The 24,120-nt window shown below is 39.5% G+C and overlaps 1 protein-coding gene across 1 annotated transcript in view; it reads left to right on the top strand.

Moving 5' to 3' along the window:
- The first annotated feature begins 2,450 nt into the window (after positions 1 to 2,450).
- The window catches only part of LOC128652488 (chloride channel CLIC-like protein 1), a 983,232-nt gene continuing 961,562 nt past the window's right edge, over positions 2,451 to 24,120 (top strand). Inside the window, exon 1 of the mRNA XM_053705436.1 lies at positions 2,451 to 2,521. The gene's annotated coding sequence lies outside the window, so the exon portion shown is untranslated. The remainder of the gene's footprint in view (positions 2,522 to 24,120) is intronic.

Here is a 24,120-nt window from a genome sequence, read left to right as displayed (position 1 = left end):
TTACTGTGTAATCAACAATGTGCTATAAATGTGACTCTTAACCATTTCTCTCTCTCTCTCGCTCTTTTTTTATGTGCAATAATCACTACAGTACGATCTTGGGCCAAGGACTGACCTTTTTGTTTTTAAGGTTAACATTGTTTTAGATGACAAAACAATACCACAAAGCACAACTTCAATTCAAGGTATTATTTTAATAAGATGTACACCGATACGGGACAGGACTAGTGATATGATTTTATAAATTTTTTTTATTTCTAGTAGGGGCATTTTGTTTTATTGCATGTATGTGAAATTAAAATACTATCTTAAAATTAAGTTGTGCTTTGTGTTTTGTTTTTGTTCTACAGCTCCTAGTAGTTAAAGGGACACAACATTTTTTTTTTCTTTTATGAATCAGATTGAGAATATAATTTTAACCCCTTAATGACCGGAACATTTTTCAATTTTCTTACCCTTAATGACAATGGCTATTTTTACATTTCTGTGGTGTTTGTGTTTAGCTGTAATTTTCCTCTTACTCATTTACTGTACCCACGCATATTATATACCGTTTTTCTCGCCATTAAATGGACTTTCTAAATATACCATTATTTTCATTATATCTTATAATTTACTATAAAAATTTTTATAAAATATGAGGAAAAAATGGAAAAAACACACTTTTTCTAACTTTGACCCCCAAAATCTGTTACACATCTACAACCACCAAAAAACACCCATGCTAAATAGTTTCTAAATTTTGTCCTGAGTTTAGAAATACCCAATGTTTACATGTTCTTTGCTTTTTTTGCAAGTTATAGGGCAATAAATACAAGTAGCACTTTGCTATTTCTAAACCACTTTTTTTTCAAAATTAGCGCTAGTTACATTGGAACACTGATATCTGTCAGGAATCCCTGAATATCCATTGACATGTATATATATATATTTTTTTTAGAAGACATCCCAAAGTATTGATCTAGGCCCATTTTGGTATATTTCATGCCACCGTTTCACCGCCAAATGTGATCAAATTAAAAAAAATGTTCACTTTTTCACACATTTTGTCACAAACTTTAGGTTTCCCACGGAAATTATTTACAAACAGCTTCTGCAATTATGGCACAAATGGTTGTAAATGCTTCTCTGGGATCGCATTTGTTCAGAAATAGCAGACTTATATGGCTTTGGGGTTGCTTTTTGGTAATTAGAAGGCCGCTAAATGGCGCTGCGCACCACACGTGTTTTATGCCCAGCAGTGAAGGGGTTAATTAGGGAGCATGTTAGGGAGCTTGTAGGGTTAATTTTAGCTTTAGTTTAGTGTAGTAGACAACTCCAAGTATTGATCTAGGCCAATTTTGGTATATTTCATGCCACCATTTCATCGCCAAATGCGAGCAAATAAAAAATACCTTTACATTTTTCACAATTTTAAGTTTCTCACTGAAATTATTTACAAACAGTTTGTACAATTATGGCACAAATGGTTGTAAAAGCTTCTCTGGGATCCCCTTTGTTCAGAAATAGCAGACATATATGGCTTTGGCGTTGCTTTTTGTTAATTAGAAGGCCGCTAAATGCTGCTGCGCACAACACGTGAATTATGCCCAGCAGTGAAGGAGTTAATTAGGTAGCTTGTAGGGCGCTGGCAGGGTTAATTTTAGCTTTAGTGTAGAGATCAGCCTCCCACCTGACACATCCCACCCCCTGATCCCTCCCAAACAGCTCTCTTCCCTCCCCCACCCCACAATTGTCCCCGCCATCTTAAGTACTGGCGGAAAGTCTGCCAGTACTAAATAAAAGGAGTTTTTTTTTTGTTTTTTTTTAAAAATGTATTCAGCTGTAATGGAGCCCTGCCTTAGCCCCCAACCTCCCTGATCCCCCACCAAACAGCTCTATAACCCTGCCTGCTACTTAATTGCCGCCATCTTGGGTAATTTTTTTAAATGTTTTTAACTTTTTATTTAGAACTTTTTATTTTTTTCCATTAGTGTCAGTGGCTAAAGTGCGCGCCCCCACGTGCACGCACACGCGCGCACGCCCCCATGCGCACACGCGCGCACGCCCGCACGCTGCCGCCTCCTTGCTACACTCCCCCCGGAAAACAGCACCATTGTTACCGGTGCAGAGAGGGCCACAGAGTGGCTCTCTCTGCATCGGAGGCTTGTTAAAAGGTATTGCAGGATGCCTCCATATCAAGGCATCACTGCAATAACCTGAGAGCTGCTGGAAGCGATTGCGATCGCTTCCAGCACTCTGTAAGACAACTGACGTACCAGGTACGTCTATTGTCATTAACAGTTAGTTTTTGCTTGACGTACCTGGTACATCAGTTGTCATTAAGGGGTTAAACAACTTTCCAATTTACTTTTTAGCAAAATCGCTTCATTCTTTTAATATCTTTTGTTGAAGGAGTGTCAATGCAGTACTGGGAACTATCAGAGCACATCAGGTGAACCAATGACAAGAGGCATACACTTGCAGCCACCAATCAGCAACAAGCTCAAGGTAGTGCATTGCTGTTCCTGCGCTTACCTAGGTATGTTTTTCAACTAAGGATAGCAAAAGAACAAAGACAATTAGATAGCACAAGTAAATTGGAAAGTTGTTTAGAATTGCATGCTTTGTATGAATCATGAATGTTCAGTTTTGACTTTACTGTTCCTTTAAGATCCATCAAGACTTTTTTCCAGACATTGCACAGCTAAATTACATGTGTACAGATGTTTTCAGTACTTACCCAATCCCCACATCTTACATGGAGAATTCCTTTTTGCTTGCCGACTTATTAATGGGACTTTTAGTATTCCTTGTAGGTGCTATATCTACTTGCAGCAAATGTTTCTGTCTAGATATATTTTTAGAGCTTAATAATTTGATTGAGACTAGAATATCAATTATCCTTCCCCAAACAGGCATTTTCTCATAGAAAACCACCACCAGCAGCTATGGTGAAATCTTGTTACGGCAAATTGTAGGTTTCTTTGAGACTGTTAACACTAGCTATGGTTTTAATAACCTACTTTAAATAATGATACAAATTTAAAGTAAAGCACAAACTAAATGACCAAATATAGTATGTTTACATTAAAGATACCTTTAAAACTATTTAGAAATGATAAAAACAGCTGTGCAGGATATGGACAAATATCACAATCATTTCAAGCGGTTAGCATTACATTAACACAGTAAATTAACCGGTATGTACTTCTGTAATTTTATGGAACATTGATGAATATATACAGTACTAACTGAACTGTTTGGTGGATGTGGGTTTAAGTGAGGAGAAATATGTGAATGAAATGAGCCCCTCATATGATTGTAATGATTAAAGTTTTTCTGAATAAATTGTTATAGAATCCAGTGCTGGGATCTTTTTGAGTTATTAATAAATATATATAGATGTATATGTAGTGTATTATAAAACAAACTGCATATTTTACATAGAAACATAGGTTTTGACAGCTAATAGTAACTAGAAGTCCTATCAAGTCTTCCTCTATACTTTCTGAAGTTTGTAGCAGGGCTGCTCTTAGCATTTGCAGGGCTTTGTACAAGACAAATTGTTTGGGCCCCTCAGCCTTGCCCCCTGTATGGCCCATCCCTGTCCTAACACCCATAACACCTTCTTCCAGTCTTCAGTAGTCCACTGATGGTGCTTGATAGCCCTGGCAAGCCTCTCTGTCTTCTTTTGCCTTCTTAGCAATTACTTTATTACTGCCACTCGACCTGTCGAACCTGCAGCTTGAAGTGTTCCTTTCACAGTTGAAATTGAGACTTCCTTACTTCAGCCAGTGTTTGTACTTGAAGCTGTTGTCCTGTGACTCTCAATAACTTGTCTTCTGATTCTGTTGTGGCATTGGGACAGTCAGACCTTTTCCTCTTTTTAACCTATTAATGTTTACTTGTTACTTAGAGCAAACAATAAGCCAGTAGGGTTACTTGCTACAAAAAGAATGAGAAACACTGATGTAAGATATATAGGTTTGGAACTTTCACTGAGATCCTTGGAGCCACGGAATCTAGAGTTTACCCTCACATATATCTCTTCACAACCCTCACAGAGCTACTAAAATGCACAGCTGTCCTGAATTTCTGTCTTTGTCTTAAATAAATGTCTGAAGAATGTACTGTCTAATGTGTGCAACTGAAAGCATTTCAAGATTAAAACAAAACTGTATGCTTGCCAAATAATTTATTTCATGGCCGCAGGCCATTACTCCTGGCTACTAGCAGGTGGCAAAGAAACCAAACATTCCACAAGCGTTTAACCCCTCTCACCTCTTTGGTATCCCAGTCTAACTTATAGCTTAGAAAGGGAGAAAAATAGAGAAGTAGGAAAGGACAAAGCAGGGTGAATGAGGTGCATACTAAAACTGCACCAATTGGAAAAATATAATAGGACAGGTCTTGTAGACTCATCACCATTAAAGAAATTGATTTATCAGGTAAGCATACATTTCATTTTCTTTCATGAAGTGGTGAGAGTCCACGATCCATTACTCTTGGCATATAAAATACCCAAGCTGTGGAGTCCACAAATAAATGGGAGGGAAAATGTTAAGGCAGGCACCCATATTTACCAGTCACAAAGAATGTAGGACTCTCCTGTCATAAACTATCCCAAAAGTTAGTAAACGAAGACTAAGTTACTGCTGTACAAGCTTCATAACAGAAGTCTCATTTTAATAGGCCCACAAAGTGAAGATAATCTAGTAGAATGGACTGTAAACATTTCTGGAAGGAATTGTCCTGCTTCCAATAAAGTCATACTTTATGAGAGCTTTAACCAGAAAGCTAAAGTAACAATTGTAGTCCATTGACTCATACAAGGACAAAGAAAATACATGACCCTAATAGAAAATAAGATAAGGAATCTCACAAGAAAAGCCAATCAAACCAGACACTCTGCTGGTGAAAATATTTTAAAAGAAACAATCACTTCCTAAATAAGCTTAAAGGGACAGTATACACTCATTTCTCCAACATAGGTGTGTCCGGTCCACGGCGTCATCCTTACTTGTGGGGACACTCTCCTCCCCAACAGGAAACGGCAAAGAGCCCAGCAAAGCTGGTCACACGATCCCTCCCAGGCCCCGCCTACCCCAGTCATTCTCTTTGCCGTTGTACAGGCAACATCTCCACGGAGATGGCTTAGAGTTTTTTAGTGTTTAACTGTAGTTTTTCATTATTCAATCAAGAGTTTGTTATTTTCAAATAGTGCTGGTACGTACTATTTACTCAGAAACAGAAAAGAGATGAAGAATTCTGTTTGTATGAGGAAAATGATTTTAGCAACCGTAACTAAAATCCATGGCTGTTCCACACAGGACTGTTGAGAGCAATTAACTTCAGTTGGGGGAACAGTTTGCAGTCTCTTGCTGCTTGAAGTATGACACATTCTAACAAGACGATGTAATGCTGGAAGCTGTCATTTTCCCTATGGGATCCGGTAAGCCATGTTTATTACGATTGTAAATAAGGGCTTCACAAGGGCTTATTTAAACTGTAGACTTTTTTTGGGCTAAATCGATTGATATTAACACTTATTTAGCCTTGAGGAATCATTTATTCTGGGTATTTTGATTTAATAATATCGGCAGGCACTGTTTTAGACACCTTATTCTTTAGGGGCTTTCCCAAAGCATAGGCAGAGTCTCATTTTCGCGCCGGTGTTGCGCACTTGTTTTTGAGAGGCATGGCATGCAGTCGCATGTGAGAGGAGCTCTGATACTTATAAAAGACTTCTGAAGGCGTCATTTGGTATCGTATTCCCCTTTGGGTTTGGTTGGGTCTCAGCAAAGCAGATACCAGGGACTGTAAAGGGGTTTAAAGCTTAAAACGGCTCCGGTTCCGTTATTTTAAGGGTTAAAGCTTCCAAAATTGGTGTGCAATATTTTCAAGGCTTTAAGACGCTGTGGTGAAAATTTGGTGAATTTTGAACAATTCCTTCATGTTTTTTCGCAATTGCAGTAATAAAGTGTGTTCAGTTTAAAATTTAAAGTGACAGTAACGGTTTTATTTTAAAACGTTTTTTGTACTTTCTGATCAAGTTTATGCCTGTTTAACATGTCTGAACTACCAGATAGACTGTGTTCTGAATGTGGGGAAGCCAGAATTCCTATTCATTTAAATAAATGTGATTTATGTGATAATGACAATGATGCCCAAGATGATTCCTCAAGTGAGGGGAGTAAGCATGGTACTGCATCATTCCCTCCTTCGTCTACACGAGTCTTGCCCACTCAGGAGGCCCCTAGTACATCTAGCGCGCCAATTCTCCTTACTATGCAACAATTAACGGCTGTAATGGATAATTCTGTCAAAAACATTTTAGCCAAAATGAACCCTTGTCAGCGTAAGCGTGGCTGCTCTGTTTTAGTTACTGAAGAGCATGACGACGCTGATATTAATATCTCTGAAGGGCCCCTAACCCAATCTGAGGGGGCCAGGGAGGTTTTGTCTGAGGGAGAAATTACTGATTTAGGGAACATTTCTCAGCAGGCTGAATCTGATGTGATTACATTTAAATTTAAATTGGAACATCTCCGCATTTTGCTTAAGGAGGTATTATCCACTCTGGATGATTGTGAAAATTTAGTCATCCCAGAGAAACTATGTAAAATGGACAAGTTCCTAGAGGTGCCGGGGCTCCCAGAAGCTTTTCCTATACCCAAGCGGGTGGCGGACATTGTTAATAAAGAATGGGAAAGGCCCGGTATTCCTTTCGTCCCTCCCCCCATATTTAAAAAATTGTTTCCTATGGTCGACCCCAGAAAGGATTTATGGCAGTCAGTCCCCAAGGTCGAGGGAGCGGTTTCTACTTTAAACAAACGCACCACTATTCCCATAGAGGATAGTTGTGCTTTCAAAGATCCTATGGATAAAAAATTAGAAGGTTTGCTTAAAAAGATGTTTGTTCAGCAGGGTTACCTTCTACAACCCATTTCATGCATTGTCCCTGTCACTACAGCCGCATATTTCTGGTTTGATGAACTGCTTAAGGTGCTCGATAGTGACTCTCCTCCTTATGAGGAGATTATGGACAGAATCAATGCTCTCAAATTGGCTAATTCTTTCACTCTAGACGCCTCTTTGCAATTGGCTAAGTTAGCGGCTAAGAACTCTGGGTTTGCTATTGTGGCGCGCAGAGCGCTTTGGTTGAAATCTTGGTCGGCTGATGCGTCTTCCAAGAACAAGCTACTAAACATTCCTTTCAAGGGGAAAACGCTGTTTGGTCCTGACTTGAAAGAGATTATCTCTGATATCACTGGGGGTAAGGGCCACGCCCTTCCTCAGGATCGGCCCTTCAAGGCAAAAAATAGACCTAATTTTCGTCCCTTTCGTAAAAACGGACCAGCCCAAGGTGTTACGTCCTCTAAGCAAGAGGGTAATACTTCTCAGGCCAAGCCGGCTTGGAGACCAATGCAAGGCTGGAACAAGGGAAAGCAGGCCAAGAAACCTGCCACTGTTACCAAGACAGCATGAAATATTGGCCCCCGATCCGGGACCGGATCTGGTGGGGGGCAGACTCTCTCTCTTCGCTCAGGCTTGGGCAAGAGATGTTCTGGATCCTTGGGCGCTAGAAATAGTCTCCCAGGGTTATCTTCTGGAATTCAAGGGACTTCCCCCAAGGGGGAGGTTCCACAAGTCGCAGTTGTCTTCAGACCACATAAAAAGACAGGCGTTCTTACATTGTGTAGAAGACCTGTTAAAAATGGGAGTGATTCATCCTGTTCCATTAAGAGAACAAGGGATGGGGTTCTACTCCAATCTGTTCATAGTTCCCAAAAAAGAGGGAACGTTCAGACCAATCCTAGATCTCAAGATCTTAAACAAATTTCTCAAGGTCCCATCGTTCAAGATGGAAACCATTCGAACTATCCTTCCTTCCATCCAGGAAGGTCAATTTATGACCACGGTGGATTTAAAGGATGCGTATCTACATATTCCTATCCACAAGGAACATCATCGGTTCCTAAGGTTTGCATTCCTGGACAAACATTACCAGTTCGTGGCGCTTCCTTTCGGATTAGCCACTGCTCCAAGGATTTTCACAAAGGTACTAGGGTCCCTTCTAGCGGTGCTAAGACCAAGGGGCATTGCAGTAGTACCTTACCTGGACGACATTCTGATTCAAGCGTCGTCCCTTCCTCAAGCAAAGGCTCACACGGACATTGTCCTGGCCTTTCTCAGATCTCACGGCTGGAAAGTGAACGTGGAAAAGAGTTCTCTATCCCCGTCAACAAGGGTTCCCTTCTTGGGAACAATTATAGACTCCTTAGAAATGAGGATCTTTCTAACAGAGGCCAGAAAAACAAAGCTTCTGGACTCTTGTCGGATACTTCATTCCGTTCCTCTTCCTTCCATAGCTCAGTGCATGGAAGTGATCGGGTTGATGGTGGCGGCGATGGACATAGTTCCTTTTGCGCGCATTCATCTAAGACCATTACAACTGTGCATGCTCAGTCAGTGGAATGGGGACTATACAGACTTGTCTCCGAAGATACAAGTAAATCAGAGGACCAGAGACTCACTCCGTTGGTGGCTGTCCCTGGACAATCTGTCTCAAGGGATGATGTTCCACAGACCAGAGTGGGTCATTGTCACGACCGACGCCAGTCTGATAGGCTGGGGCGCGGTCTGGGGATCCCTGAAAGCTCAGGGTCTTTGGTCTCGGGAAGAATCTCTTCTACCGATAAATATTCTGGAACTGAGAGCGATATTCAATGCGCTCCAGGCCTGGCCTCAGCTTGCGAGGACCAGGTTCATACGGTTTCAATCAGACAACATGACGACTGTTGCGTACATCAACCATCAGGGGGGAACAAGGAGTTCCCTAGCGATGGAAGAAGTAACCAAAATTATTCTTTGGGCGGAGTCTCACTCCTGCCACCTGTCTGCTATCCACATCCCAGGAGTGGAAAATTGGGAAGCGGATTTTCTGAGTCGTCAGACATTGCATCCGGGGGAGTGGGAACTCCATCCGGAAATCTTTGCCCAAGTCACTCACCTGTGGGGCATTCCAGACATGGATCTGATGGCCTCTCGTCAGAACTTCAAAGTTCCTTGCTACGGGGCCAGATCCAGGGATCCCAAGGCGGCTCTAGTGGATGCACTAGTAGCACCTTGGACCTTCAAACTAGCTTATGTGTTCCCGCCATTTCCTCTCATCCCCAGGCTGATAGCCAGGATCAAGCAGGAGAGGGCGTCGGTGATCTTGATAGCTCCTGCGTGGCCACGCAGGACTTGGTATGCAGATCTGGTGAATATGTCATCGGCTCCACCTTGGAAGCTACCTTTGAGACGAGACCTTCTTGTTCAGGGTCCGTTCGAACATCCGAATCTGGTTTCACTCCAGCTGACTGCTTGGAGATTGAACGCTTGATTTTATCGAAGCGAGGATTCTCAGATTCTGTGATCGATACTCTTGTTCAGGCCAGAAAGCCTGTGACTAGAAAGATTTACCACAAAATTTGGAAAAAATATATCTGTTGGTGTGAATCTAAAGGATTCCCTTGGGACAAGGTTAAGATTCCTAGGATTCTATCCTTCCTTCAAGAAGGATTGGAAAAAGGATTATCTGCAAGTTCCCTGAAGGGACAGATTTCTGCCTTGTCGGTATTACTTCACAAAAAGCTGGCAGCTGTGCCAGATGTTCAAGCCTTTGTTCAGGCTCTGGTTAGAATCAAGCCTGTTTACAAACCTTTGACTCCTCCTTGGAGTCTCAATTTAGTTCTTTCAGTTCTTCAGGGGGTTCCGTTTGAACCCTTACATTCCGTTGATATTAAGTTATTATCTTGGAAAGTTTTGTTTTTAGTTGCGATTTCTTCTGCTAGAAGAGTCTCAGAATTATCTGCTCTGCAGTGTTCTCCTCCTTATCTGGTGTTCCATGCAGATAAGGTGGTTTTACGTACTAAACCTGGTTTTCTTCCAAAAGTTGTTTCTAACAAAAACATTAACCAGGAGATTATCGTACCTTCTCTGTGTCCAAAACCAGTTTCAAAGAAGGAACGTTTGTTGCACAATTTGGATGTTGTTCGCGCTCTAAAATTCTATTTAGATGCTACAAAGGATTTTAGACAAACATCTTCCTTGTTTGTTGTTTATTCAGGTAAAAGGAGAGGTCAAAAAGCAACTTCTACCTCTCTCTCTTTTTGGATTAAAAGCATCATCAGGTTGGCTTACGAGACTGCCGGACGGCAGCCTCCCGAAAGAATCACAGCTCATTCCACTAGGGCTGTGGCTTCCACATGGGCTTTCAAGAACGAGGCTTCTGTTGATCAGATATGTAGGGCAGCGACTTGGTCTTCACTGCACACTTTTACCAAATTTTACAAGTTTGATACTTTTGCTTCTTCTGAGGCTATTTTTGGGAGAAAGGTTTTGCAAGCCGTGGTGCCTTCCATTTAGGTGACCTGATTTGCTCCCTCCCTTCATCCGTGTCCTAAAGCTTTGGTATTGGTTCCCACAAGTAAGGATGACGCCGTGGACCGGACACACCTATGTTGGAGAAAACAGAATTTATGTTTACCTGATAAATTTCTTTCTCCAACGGTGTGTCCGGTCCACGGCCCGCCCTGGTTTTTTTAATCAGGTCTGATATTTTATTTTCTTTAACTACAGTCACCACGGTACCATATGGTTTCTCCTATGCAAATATTCCTCCTTAACGTCGGTCGAATGACTGGGGTAGGCGGGGCCTGGGAGGGATCGTGTGACCAGCTTTGCTGGGCTCTTTGCCGTTTCCTGTTGGGGAGGAGAGTGTCCCCACAAGTAAGGATGACGCCGTGGACCGGACACACCGTTGGAGAAAGAAATTTATCAGGTAAACATAAATTCTGTTTTTCATATTACTGCATGTAATAGACACTACTATAAAGAATAAGATGCACAGATACTGATACAAAAATCCAGTATAAAAGTGTTTAAAAACTTACTTAGAAGCTGTCAGTTTGGCTCTGTTGAAAAGGTAGCTGGAAAGCCCACTGCAAGTGGCAAATAAGACCCTCCCCCTTACATATGAAAAGACCCTTTACACAAACAGGAGCAAGCTGGAGAAGGTAGCTGAAGGTATTCACATAAAACTTTGGGGCTTGGTTAGGAGTCTGAAAATCAGAGCAATGTTATTTAAAAATAAGCAAAACTATACATTTATTTAAAAAAAAAGAACTTTATGGGCTATATAAATAGATCATCTACAAAACATTTATGCAAAGAAAAAATGAGTGTATAATGTCCCTTTAATGTTTAAACCATTCATAGGTCAAAAAAGAGTTTGAAAAACCCTTAAAACCTAAAAGGTTCTCAGGAAGAGAAAATCTCTTAACTATTATACTTTGACATTCAGATCTTTGTTCTAGATCTAGTCAGAGACCTTATATAAAACTTGCAGATAAGTCCTTAACTAAATTATTTTGTAAGAATTGAAAATGATTCTGAAAATTCTGAGAAATACGTAAAAAAAACCCAAAACATGTTAATCACACCAGAATATAGATACAAATAAAACTGTAACTTGTACACATTGTCTTGCCTGAAAAAAGTCTCAACTTGTCCAAAAACATAGTTTATGAATCAAGAAATCAATCTCTGGACCATTGAATTGAAAGGCCTGAGATAAAAGAAATAGACTCAGTGGATAAGAGCCAAATAAGAAGACTAAACATATAATTTAGGTCTGCATAAACAGATTTGCATGACCCAGCAGGAGTAATCAGAAATACTCATTAATAAAAGTGTTTTATCTATGACGAAGAGGTACAACAGATGAAGAATAAAAAGGTAAGCTAGATGAAATACTAAATAGCTGTAGGAGCCTTCAGAAACTGAGATTACGTATGCCTGGTTCTGGTAAAGCAACTGGAACAGAAAGGATTAAACATAAATCTGTCAGTATTATTTGGAAAGTACTGCTAGGATTCTTATAAATATACTGACAAATCATAGATTCACAAACTGGGGTAAAACCTCTTGAAGGAGATAATCCTTCTCCCAGATGAATAAATTGTAAACTAAATCCATCCGCCTCACAAAAATTCACTCCTAGGATGTGAAATGGAGAAAAAAGTACTGTACCCAGTTATGGTGTAACGTACAAAAGAGCAAAGTCAGAAGTAATGCATTAGAGCAGGAGATGGTGACAGTAGACTCATAGGAGAAGGCAAGGTGGGAATAGGGCATGGACAATGGTGCTCAACTTAAAGGCAATACACACAAAAACAAGTGTGCTACTGAGAAAAGCAATGCGGTACTGTAGCACTCCTGGAATTACAAACTGTGCTAGGGCTAAGCCAAGGCGTGATGTGACATGGAGAGCCATAACAGAGAGTGTCCTAAAATAAAACACACCATGTTCCCCATATACACAATTACTAGTAAATTGCTAGCAAAATGTGTAAATATACAAAGTTAATTTTGTCAGTCCCCTGACTATGATGTACTAGCATAAGTGTACCTGGTAATAGCCTGTGGATTATGTGAGTGCATGGTTGTTACTGTCACTTACCTAAAATGCCCCCACTCAGTGCTTAAAATCTGCAGAGAAGACTGCTTCCAGTAGAGAGCCCAGCCAGTGTTATGCAAGCAACAGCAGAGGATATAACAAAGGAGTACAACAATGACCTGACAAGAGAGGGGGCTAAGGGACAAGTCCCTGCAACACCTGTAGCTGGCTGACCCAACAGTAGGAAGCTAAGGAACCAGTCGCTGCAACACCTGTGGCAGGCTAGTGAATCATATTCACTGCCTGAGTACTCTATTACACCCCTCTATGAGAATCCAGGGGTTCCTGAAGGGAAGAATGGGTCTCAGGTTGGACTGAGAACCCCTATTCATAAAGAATCTGGAGCACCTCAAATCTTCACCTTCTTCCTGTGGAGGCAAAGATAAGACTGGGATACTAGAGAGGTGAGGGGGATTAAAAGCTTGTGGAATGTTGGGTATTTTTGCTTTCTCCTAGTGGCCAGGAGTAATGGCTTGTGGATTCACACCACCTAATGAAAGAAAAGCTTTTATGCTTAAAGGAACATGAAACGCAAATTATTTCTTTCATGTTTGAGATAGAGAATACAATTTTGACCAACTTTCCAAGTTACCTCTGTTATTTAGTTTGCTTAATTCACTTGGTTTATTTGGTTAAATACACAGCAATGCACTACTGGGATCTAGTTAACGCTCTGGGTGAGCCAATAACATAAAGCATATATGTGCAGCCATCAATCAGCAACTCCTGAGCCTACCTGAATATTATTTTCCACAAAGGATACCAAGAGAACAAAACATTAGATAACAGAAGTAAATTGGAAAGTTGTTCAAAATCGCATGCACTTTCTAAATCATGAAATACATTTTTTTCCATTTAAAGAAAGATACCACAAAAATTTGGGATATTTTGTGAAACACCAATGTGGTTGACAATTATGTTGAGAAATGTTTATCATTGATAAACACAAGAGGTACAGTATGTTGAAAAATTGATTTTTAAATTTAAATTTCACATTAAATGGACACCAAAGTATTTCAAATATAATTTGAAGCATTTGTGCCATATTCTTATTTTTTTTTCAAAAGCTTATATAAAGTGCAAGTGAGTATGCTCCAAATTCCCACTTTTCTGGAAGCACTCTGAACATGCATGCTGACCAAGTGTTCATCATCTGCACATATGTCCCTTTAAGCAGCTTACATTTCACCTTTTTTAATGCAAAGTATATTTTAAAATGCTAAATAGCTGTTTTTTTCTTTGTGCGTGATTGAATAATGTTGCATACAACATGCGTTTAAATTGTTCCTGCCATATGACTTTGGTGTACTAAATCTTAACTTATTATTCCTCATTTAAAATATAATTAATTGATTATCCTCTGGAACCAAGAAAATACAACTTGTCCCAGGGGAAGAATTCTATATGAGATCTATTAATTATATATAGTAAAATCAATCAGAGTGTGGGCTGACACATTTATTCTGCTGAGCACAAATCTTTAACATCTCATATCAGGGTTTTTTTCATACTGCAGAGACCACTTGCGCTTTGCTGCCCTTTTAGGATATGTTGATTTGTGCCATTAACTTTTCAAATTCACATGAACATATTTCATGTCACTACAATCTAGAGCATGTGATGATGCAGTGAATCTGCAGGGCATTATAGCAGTAGGGTTTGCCATCTTAATAAACCAGTCAATTGAAGAGGTAAAAAAGTTCTTGTTGCAGGCTTAGTCCTGAAACTTCCTATGCGGTTGGCCATGGGAAATTTTCAATGCTTGAATACATTATATCATCTCTGATGAAGAAATCCTCTTGTATAATGGATGTGCTTGGAATTGCACAGATCATTTTAACTTCTACACATAAAAAGGATCACACACGACTTGTATTCTGGACTTGCCTTACATGTTGGACATCATAACAGTCATTTGGTCATATACACATGTAACTGGGTTCTTAATATCTGTCATTTCCAATAGAGAAGCATCAGCTTCTCAGTGTTCAACAAGGAAACATGATCTCTATGACATAATAAGTACCTGTCAGGACTCTGTTCTTGTCAACTGCTACTACAAAAGAGTGACAGCTGTAGTGGAAAGTATTGTCCCTGTTCATTTAAGATCTTTAGCCTATTGCACATACTACTCCTATGAGGGAATTCAGTACGCAATGTGGGGAAATAAAAAAAATAAAAAAAACATGTAGATCTGATCAACCTTGTAAAAAAACCCTCAAACTGAAAGACTTTAGTGCGAAATACCAGTATGCAATGACCACAAGACAACAGAAGCCTTGGGTGTAGAGATATAATGGCAACAGAAAATAAAATAGGACTCTGCAAATACTGCAAACCAGCCGATCTATAGACCCTTGTAGGACAGCAAATCAAAAAAATAAACTTTAATAATTCAGATGAAGTATGACATTTTAAACAACCAATTTATTTCTTCTATTTAATTTGTTCTCTTGCCTTCTTTTGTTGACAAGCATACCTAGGTAGGCGCAGGAGCAGACGTGCACTAATGGGAGCTAGTTGCTGATTAGTGGCTGCACATATTAACCTCTTGTTATTGGCTCACCCACTGTGTTCAGCAGCTGCATTGCTGATCCTTCAAAGGATACCAAGAATTGGTAACAGAAGTAAATTAAAAATTTGTTTAAAATAGTTTGCTCTGTCTGAATCATGAAATAAAAATGTTGTCTCATACCTCTTTAGCGAGTTTGCAAGCTTTTTCAGTCACTAAATGATCTCTATTTGAGATAGATTTCTAAAGGTGATATTTTCTGAAAACAGAAGACATATGCAAATATTAACCCTTCTGAACAGCGTCTAACTTTCCCACAATAGGTGTAGACATTAACATTACACTTCACTCAGCACCTATGTACAACTTATTGTAACTTAGATTCTCTGCAATCAGGCATCTTCCCATAATGGCTGTAAGAAACACATTTTTATGACACAATTTTTTTTTTAAATTGGATTTAGAGTGGTTACCGAGCTTCAGGTCTATTTCTATATTTTCTTTCCTAGTAAATGTACTTGAAAATGAGGTTGTAGTGCATCTGAAAGCCCATCTGCAAATTCATCAAGCTGTGATATAAAGCAGTCAAAATTCAAGAAAAGCTCAACACACAAACAGCCTTAGGGGTCGATTTATGAAGCAGCGGATGCTGCTTCCGACCCACTCCACTTTTAGGTCCGCCTGAAGCGGAAGTTAAGAAGCAGCAGTCATAAGACCGCTGCTCCTTAACTCGTCCGCCACCTCTGAGGATACGATCGGGTTGATTGACACCCCCTGCTAGTGGCCGATTGGCTGCGAATGTGCAGGGGGCGGCATTGCATAAGCATTTCACAAGAAATACTTGTGCAATGATAAATGCAGACAGCGTATGCTGTCGGCATTTATCAATGTGCAGCGGATCATGTCCACTTACACTATAATAAATCAGCCCCTTAGTGTGTATTTAGTGGTCTACTAATGCCAAGAGACATAACCCATGTGCAGGATTTGACACTGCAGACCATGGGGCCGTAATAGAGCAGCTGAATAATCGGTGAGGACTGATACTATCGTCCTTAGTTTAAATTTTCCCTTGCATATTACAGAGGATGTATTTTCATCCAAACCAATCTCATCATTGTCATGGAGTGCTCTTTGTTTTACCACCTTTTTGCAGTGTACATTACAACTTGAAGACATAAGAAAGCAGTGTCTTCTACACCATTGTTATATCAATATGAGATTCTGCTCTGTATTGTGAGCCGTAGTTTAAGGACTTGGTATTCTTAAAAGCTGTCTGAAGCGCTCCAAGACTATATAAATAGCAACTGGATGAGGCCAAGATACACCCACATGTATTTTTAATGAGAGCATGTAGCATAATTAGCAGCTTAACTGGTTAAAAGCTCTAACCCTTAAGGGGATGTGCAACTATTAAATCTGAAAACGTGCATAAGAAAGTGCAGTATTAGTTTTGAATCGGGGATAAACAACCTTTTATGAGCACTGGCAGTAAGTAAAACACATTAGCCAGCAAAAATATGCAGTAGTCAGGCTATGGTATTTTGATTACAGATTTATCAAGATAATTCCAAAAAGTTAGGACCAACAAGTAAAATTCTATGAACCACTTCTCTCGGGCTATTGAGATTTGTCAGGATCAGCTGTAGATGGCAACAGGTGGCAAAACCCTGTATTTCAGTTTTGAATAGGAGCATTTTTGCATTACAGTTGTGTTAGCAAAAATGCTTCTATCAAACGTTCTGTATGTTTTCAGTGAGAGTTCTTACTGTTCATGTGAAGCATATTTAGATATCAATGCACCAGCCATTACTGCGTTTTCAGTGAGAGCTAAATGTTCCATGCGCCAGCATTTTAAACAGTGCATCTGCTCAAACAGCCAGTGGTGTATTGTAATAATTCAGTTTACATGTTGCAATCCACTGCCATCTTTGAGCAGACACATTGCGCTCTTTGTACTAAGCAATGGATGCCGTTTTGGAGCCCTCGTGAGCCTGGAAGTTGCAAAGCTCTGGTCATAGGACTGTTGCTTTGTAACCTATCCGCCACCTCTGAGGTTACAGAGATAAATCACCCTGAACTCCATTGTTTGGGCTGATTGAAAGGCCCTGCTGCTTGAGAGCAGGGGAGCAGCAGACGTACAGTGTCTGTTGTCTGTTTGCTGTGAAGACAAGGGGACAGGTTACCAACTTGGGGACATTTTCTATGCATCCAATAGTACACAGGTCCCACTTTTTAATTAATTTGAGTTGGTGAGATAAAATAATTGCCATTTATATATAGTCTTCATACATTTGGCAAAATGTTTCCATAACTGTCAAGGAACCGATTGCATTTTACAACATTTCTTTATGTTCTTTGTTTGATGTTTGTTCAGCTGAAAGTAATAAATTCCTACATTTATTTGGTGTACTCCAACATGATGCAAAAATCAACAAATCTAATAATTCTCCACACTTGAGTTAGTCCGATAAAAATCTACCAGGATGCTGTATTTTTATACTAAACTGGCATGAACAGCATGGAACTCAAATTAAAAAAAAAAAAAGTTCTGAGTATTAAATTGTTTGTTACTGCCAGTATTTCTGCAGTGTATTTGAACTTGTTCCAGCTATAATCTTTACATAACATATTTACTGGCACAAATACAATTTCAAACAGATGGATTCATTTCTTCACAGACTAATGTTTGTTTCTGAGTTACAGGTTTGATCTCTGGCTTACACATTTCCAGGTCCCAAATCAGTAACAGGTGCTTCTTTGAACCCGTTTATTCCGCTGTGGATGAAAATATTATCTAGTAAATCCATTAAGAGAAAACAGGAAACAACGTCAGGAATGCAAAAGACATTATTGTCCGGATTTTTCGTAGATCTGTACCCTGCTGCTTAAACCTAGAGAGACTGAAATATGTAAGGTTAAAAGACTATATATCTTAATAATTATGTCATTTTTAGAATCCTTTGAGGCACATTCCATACTGATTTATAATATTGTGTTACAAAACATCTCTGTGTTTTAAAATTTAAAAACTGGTGTTTAAAGGGGTTGTAAAGTCATATTTAAACACTCCTGATTCAGATACAGCATGCGATATTAAACAACTTTACAAATTACTTCTATTACCCATTTTTCTTAGTTCTCTTGATATCTTTTGCTAAAAAGTAATCCTAGTTGAGCTCAGGAGTATGCACATGTTTTTTGGCAGCAGTGTTTGCATTGCAGTAAACATTGTTGCAAACACATCTGCTAGATGGCTAAAGAAACATGCACGCCTCTGAGCTCACCTTGGATTACTTTTTAACAAAGCAAAGCAAGAGAACTAAGCAAAATCAAAAATAGAAGGTCACTAAAATATATAATTTTCTGTCCAATTCAATTAAAGGGACAATCTACTTCAGCATCTTTTATTGTTTAAAAAGATAGACAATTCCTTTATTACCCATTCCCCAGTTTTGCATAACCAACACTGTTGATTCCTTGTATCTAAGCCTCTGCAGACTGCCCCCTTATCTGTCCTTTTGACAGACTAACATTTTAGTCAATCGGGGCTGACTCTTAAATGACTCCATCGGAGTGAACACAATGTTATCTATATGGCACACATGAACTACCAGCTTAAAAATTAGCATATGAGCCTACTTGAAAGAAAGAGAAAAAGAAGCGCACCCAGGGTACGATTCAAGTGAATGTTTATTTACATAAAACACACGCAACTCACACTGTTGCACTTACTAGATTAAAAATAATAGCAGGCGTTTTCATATATTGTAATCGTCCTTATGTGCGCTGATACGGATGGTAACACAAAGTTCCCAACACCGGCTCAGGTAGCTGCAAGGCGTCCGGACTGCCTTCTTCTGATACCACGATAGCCGTCCACAAAGACGTGCAGGAATAATGTCCTGTTCCTCGACGCGTTTCTCCCGAACCACGGTCGGGCTTTATCAAGAGGTAAAAGTATAATGTCCACTTTTGGCGCCTTTGCACTTTTAAACTGTCCATACAAAACAAACACGCCCCTAAGGCTTACCGGGGGTGTGATACATCTTCATTATGTCATTGGCCGAACATAAATACAATGTACAATCGCTACAGACAAAAGGATACAAAATATTTACAAATTATATGTTACAGAGATTCGAAATCCTAAACAATATTAAATTGTTTAATACCATGACATCCTAATCATGTATGCAGTTGACACAATGTTATGCATCGTTTCGATGTTAATACCTACTTGTTGACATTTGGTGATTGGTGCATTTACATCTCCGCAACAGAAAGTGTACCTCAAAAACACTTATTTAAATATAGTTGCTGCGATCCCTATAATACTTCTATCTTTAACTATATATATATATATATAGTCATGAATTCAGAGACTATTTGGTAATGCATTCGCTACTGACGGCTTCTTGTCTGAAAAAACATGGGTTCCTAAAAATGCCTTAATTAGATAAAATATTCTTCCTGCCTGACAAATATCTGAGAGCCACTAGTGATTGCTCATTAAGATAAACATATTTGTATATTGTTTATATAAAAAAAACTAACTAAAGTTGCCATAGTGATTATCTGACCTATATAAAATGAATTGTCAGATCCTCTACTCACATATTATGAGAATCAATGTATATTTCATGTATCAATGTATTGTCGTTTTGACTTTATCTAGGTGTAAACCATCTTAAAATCAAACAATGCACATCCTAAAAAGGATGTTAAAAAATTGATTATTAAATATATGCTGTTCCGCACTCAACCTAATAAATTATATAAAAACAAAAAATGTATTTCTTTCATGTAATTAACAAGAGTCCATGAGCTAGTGACGTATGGGATATACATTCCTACCAGGAGGGGCAAAGTTTCCCAAACCTTAAAATGCCTATAAATACACCCCTCACCACACCCACAAATCAGTTTTACAAACTTTGCCTCCAAGGGAGGTGGTGAAGTAAGTTTGTGCTAGATTCTACGTTGATATGCGCTCCGCAGCAAGTTGGAGCCCGGTTTTCCTCTCAGCGTGCAGTGAATGTCAGAGGGATGTGAGGAGAGTATTGCCTATTGAATGCAGTGATCTCCTTCTACGGGGTCTATTTCATAAGGTTCTCTGTTATCGGTCGTAGAGATTCATCTCTTACCTCCCTTTTCAGATCGACGATATACTCTTATATTTACCATTTCCTCTACTGATTCTCGTTTCAGTACTGGTTTGGCTTTCTACAAACATGTAGATGAGTGTCCTGGGGTAAGTAAGTCTTATTTTCTGTGACACTCTAAGCTATGGTTGGGCACTTTATTTATAAAGTTCTAAATATATGTATTCAAACATTTATTTGCCTTGACTCAGAATGTTCAACTTTCCTTATTTCCAGACAGTCAGTTTCATATTTGGGATTATGCTTTAATTATCTTATTTTTCTTACCTCAAAAATTTGACTTTTTTCCCTGTGGGCTGTTAGGCTCGCGGGGGCTGAAAATGCTTCATTTTATTGCGTCATTCTTGGCGCGGACTTTTTTGGCGCAAAAATTCATTTCCGTTTCCGGCGTCATACGTGTCGCCGGAAGTTGCGTCATTTTTTTGACGTTATTTTGCGCCAAAAATGTCGGCGTTCCGGATGTGGCGTCATTTTTGGCGCCAAAAGCATTTAGGCGCCAAATAATGTGGGCGTCTTATTTGGCGCCAAAAAATATGGGCGTCGCTTTTGTCTCCACATTATTTCAGTCTCATTTTTCATTTGCTTCTGGTTGCTAGAAGCTTGATGTTTGGCATTTTTTTCCCATTCCTGAAACTGTCTTATAAGGAATTTGATCTATTTTGCTTTATATGTTGTTTTTTCTCTTACATATTGCAAGATGTCTCACGTTGCATCTGAGCCAGAAGATACTACAGGAAAACCTCTGCCTGCTGGATCTACCAAAGCTAAGTGTATCTGCTGTAAACTTTTGGTAGCTATTCCTCCAGCTGTTGTTTGTATTAAATGTCATGACAAACTTGTTAATGCAGATAATATTTCCTTTAGTGATGTACCATTGCCTGTTGCAGTTCCCTCAACATCTAAGGTGCAGAATGTTCCTGATAACATAAGAGATTTTGTTTCTGAATCCATAAAGAAGGCTTTGTCTGTTATTTCTCCTTCTAGTAAACGTAAAAAGTCTTTTAAATCTTCTCTCTCTACAGATGAATTTTTAAATGAACACCATCATTCTGATTCTTTGGACTCTTCTGGTTCAGAGGATTCTGTCTCAGAGATTGATGCTGATAAATCTTCATATTTATTTAAGATGGAATTTATTCGCTCTTTACTTAAAGAAGTACTAATTGCTTTAGAAATAGAGGATTCTAGTCCTCTTGATACTAATTCTATACGTTTGGATAAGGTTTTTAAAGCTCCTGCGGTTATTCCAGAAGTCTTTCCTGTTCCTAATGCTATTTCTGCAGTAATTGCTAAGGAATGGGATAGATTGGGTAATTCATTTACTCCTTCTAAACGTTTTAAGCAATTATATCCTGTTCCGCCTGACAGATTAGAATTTTGGGACAAAATCCCTAAAGTTGATGGGGCTATTTCTACCCTTGCTAAACGTACTACCATTCCTACATCAGATGGTACCTCGTTTAAGGATCCTTTAGATAGAAAAATTGAATCTTTTCTAAGAAAAGCTTATCTATGTTCAGGTAATCTTCTTAGACCTGCTATATCATTGGCTGATGTTGCTGCAGCTTCAACTTTTTGGTTGGAAACTCTAGCGCAACAAGTAACAAATCGTGATTCTCATGATATTATTATTCTTCTTCAGCATGCTAATAATTTCATCTGTGATGCCATTTTTGATATTATTAGAGTTGATGTTAGATTTATGTCTCTGGCTATCTTAGCCAGAAGAGCTTTATGGCTTAAGACTTGGAATGCTGATATGGCTTCTAAATCAACTCTACTTTCCATTTCTTTCCAGGGAAACAAATTATTTGGTTCTCAGTTGGATTCTATTATTTCAACTGTTACTGGTGGGAAAGGAACTTTTTTACCACAGGATAAAAAGTCTAAAGGTAAAAACAGGGCTAACAATCGTTTTCGTTCCTTTCGTTTCAACAAAGAACAAAAGCCTGATCCTTCGTCCTCAGGAGCAGTTTCAGTTTGGAAACCATCTCCAGTCTGGAATAAATCCAAGCCTGCTAGAAAGGCAAAGCCTGCTTCTAAGTTCACATGAAGGTACGGCCCTCATTCCAGTTCAGCTGGTAGGGGGCAGGTTACGTTTTTTCAAAGAAATTTGGATCAGTTCTGTTCACAATCTTTGGATTCAGAACATTGTTTCAGAAGGGTACAGAATTGGTTTCAAGATGAGACCTCCTGCAAAGAGATTTTTTCTTTCCCATGTCCCAGTAAATCCAGTGAAAGCTCAAGCATTTCTGAATTGTGTTTCAGATCTAGAGTTGGCTGGAGTAATTATGCCAGTTCCAGTTCCGGAACAGGGGATGGGGTTTTATTCAAATCTCTTCATTGTACCAAAGAAGGAGAATTCCTTCAGACCAGTTCTGGATCTAAAATTATTGAATCGTTATGTAAGGATACCAACGTTCAAGATGGTAACTGTAAGGACTATATTGCCTTTTGTTCAGCAAGGGAATTATATGTCCACAATAGATTTACAGGATGCATATCTGCATATTCCGATTCATCCAGATCATTATCAGTTCCTGAGATTCTCTTTTCTAGACAAGCATTACCAATTTGTGGCTCTACCGTTTGGCCTTGCTACAGCTCCAAGAATTTTCACAAAGATTCTCGGTGCCCTTCTGTCTGTAATCAGAGAACAGGGTATTGTGGTATTTCCTTATTTGGACGATATCTTGGTACTTGCTCCGTCTTTACATTTAGCATAGTCTCATACGAATCGACTTGTGTTGTTTCTTCAAGATCATGGTTGGAGGATCAATTTACCAAAAAGTTCTTTGATTCCTCAAACAAGGGTAACCTTTCTGGGTTTCCAGATAGATTCAGTGTCCATGACTTTGTCTTTAACAGACAAGAGACGTCTAAAATTGATTACAGCCTGTCGAAACCTTCAGTCTCAATCATTCCCTTCGGTAGCCTTATGCATGGAAATTCTAGGTCTTATGACTGCTGCATCGGACGCGATCCCCTTTGCTCGTTTTCACATGCGACCTCTTCAGCTCTGTATGCTGAACCAATGGTGCAGGGATTACACGAAGATATATCAATTAATATCTTTAAAACCGATTGTTCGGCACTCTCTAACGTGGTGGACAGATCACCATCGTTTAATTCAGGGGGCTTCTTTTGTTCTTCCGACCTGGACTGTAATTTCAACAGATGCAAGTCTCACAGGTTGGGGAGCTGTGTGGGGATCTCTGACGGCACAAGGAGTTTGGGAATCTCAGGAGGTGAGATTACCGATCAATATCTTGGAACTCCGTGCAGTTTTCAGAGCTCTTCAGTTTTGGCCTCTTCTGAAGAGAGAATCGTTCATTTGTTTTCAGACAGACAATGTCACAACTGTGGCATACATCAATCATCAAGGAGGGACTCACAGTCCTCTGGCTATGAAAGAAGTATCTCGAATTTTGGTTTGGGCGGAATCCAGCTCCTGTCTAATCTCTGCGGTTCATATCCCAGGTGTAGACAATTGGGAAGCGGATTATCTCAGTCGCCAAACGTTGCATCTGGGCGAATGGTCTCTTCACCCAGAGGTATTTCTTCAGATTGTTCAAATGTGGGGGCCCCCAGAGATAGATCTGATGGCCTCTCATCTAAACAAGAAACTTCCCAGGTATCTGTCCAGATCCCGGGATCCTCAGGCGGAGGCAGTGGATGCATTATCACTTCCTTGGAAGTATCATCCTGCCTATATCTTTCCGCCTCTAGTTCTTCTTCCAAGAGTAATCTCCAAGATTCTGAGGGAATGCTCATTTGTTCTGGTAATAGCTCCGGCATGGCCTCACAGGTTTTGGTATGCGGATCTTGTCCGGATGGCATCTTGCCAACCATGGACTCTTCCGTTAAGACCAGACCTTCTGTCTCAAGGTCCTTTTTTCCATCCGGATCTGAAATCCTTAAATTTAAAGGTATGGAGATTGAACGCTTGATTCTTG

Source organism: Bombina bombina, chromosome 1 (assembly GCF_027579735.1).
Source record: "Bombina bombina isolate aBomBom1 chromosome 1, aBomBom1.pri, whole genome shotgun sequence".
Classification (NCBI taxonomy): Eukaryota; Metazoa; Chordata; class Amphibia; order Anura; family Bombinatoridae; genus Bombina; species Bombina bombina.
Note: the sequence above shows the minus strand (reverse complement) of the source record. Positions and strands in the feature narration are given on the sequence as shown.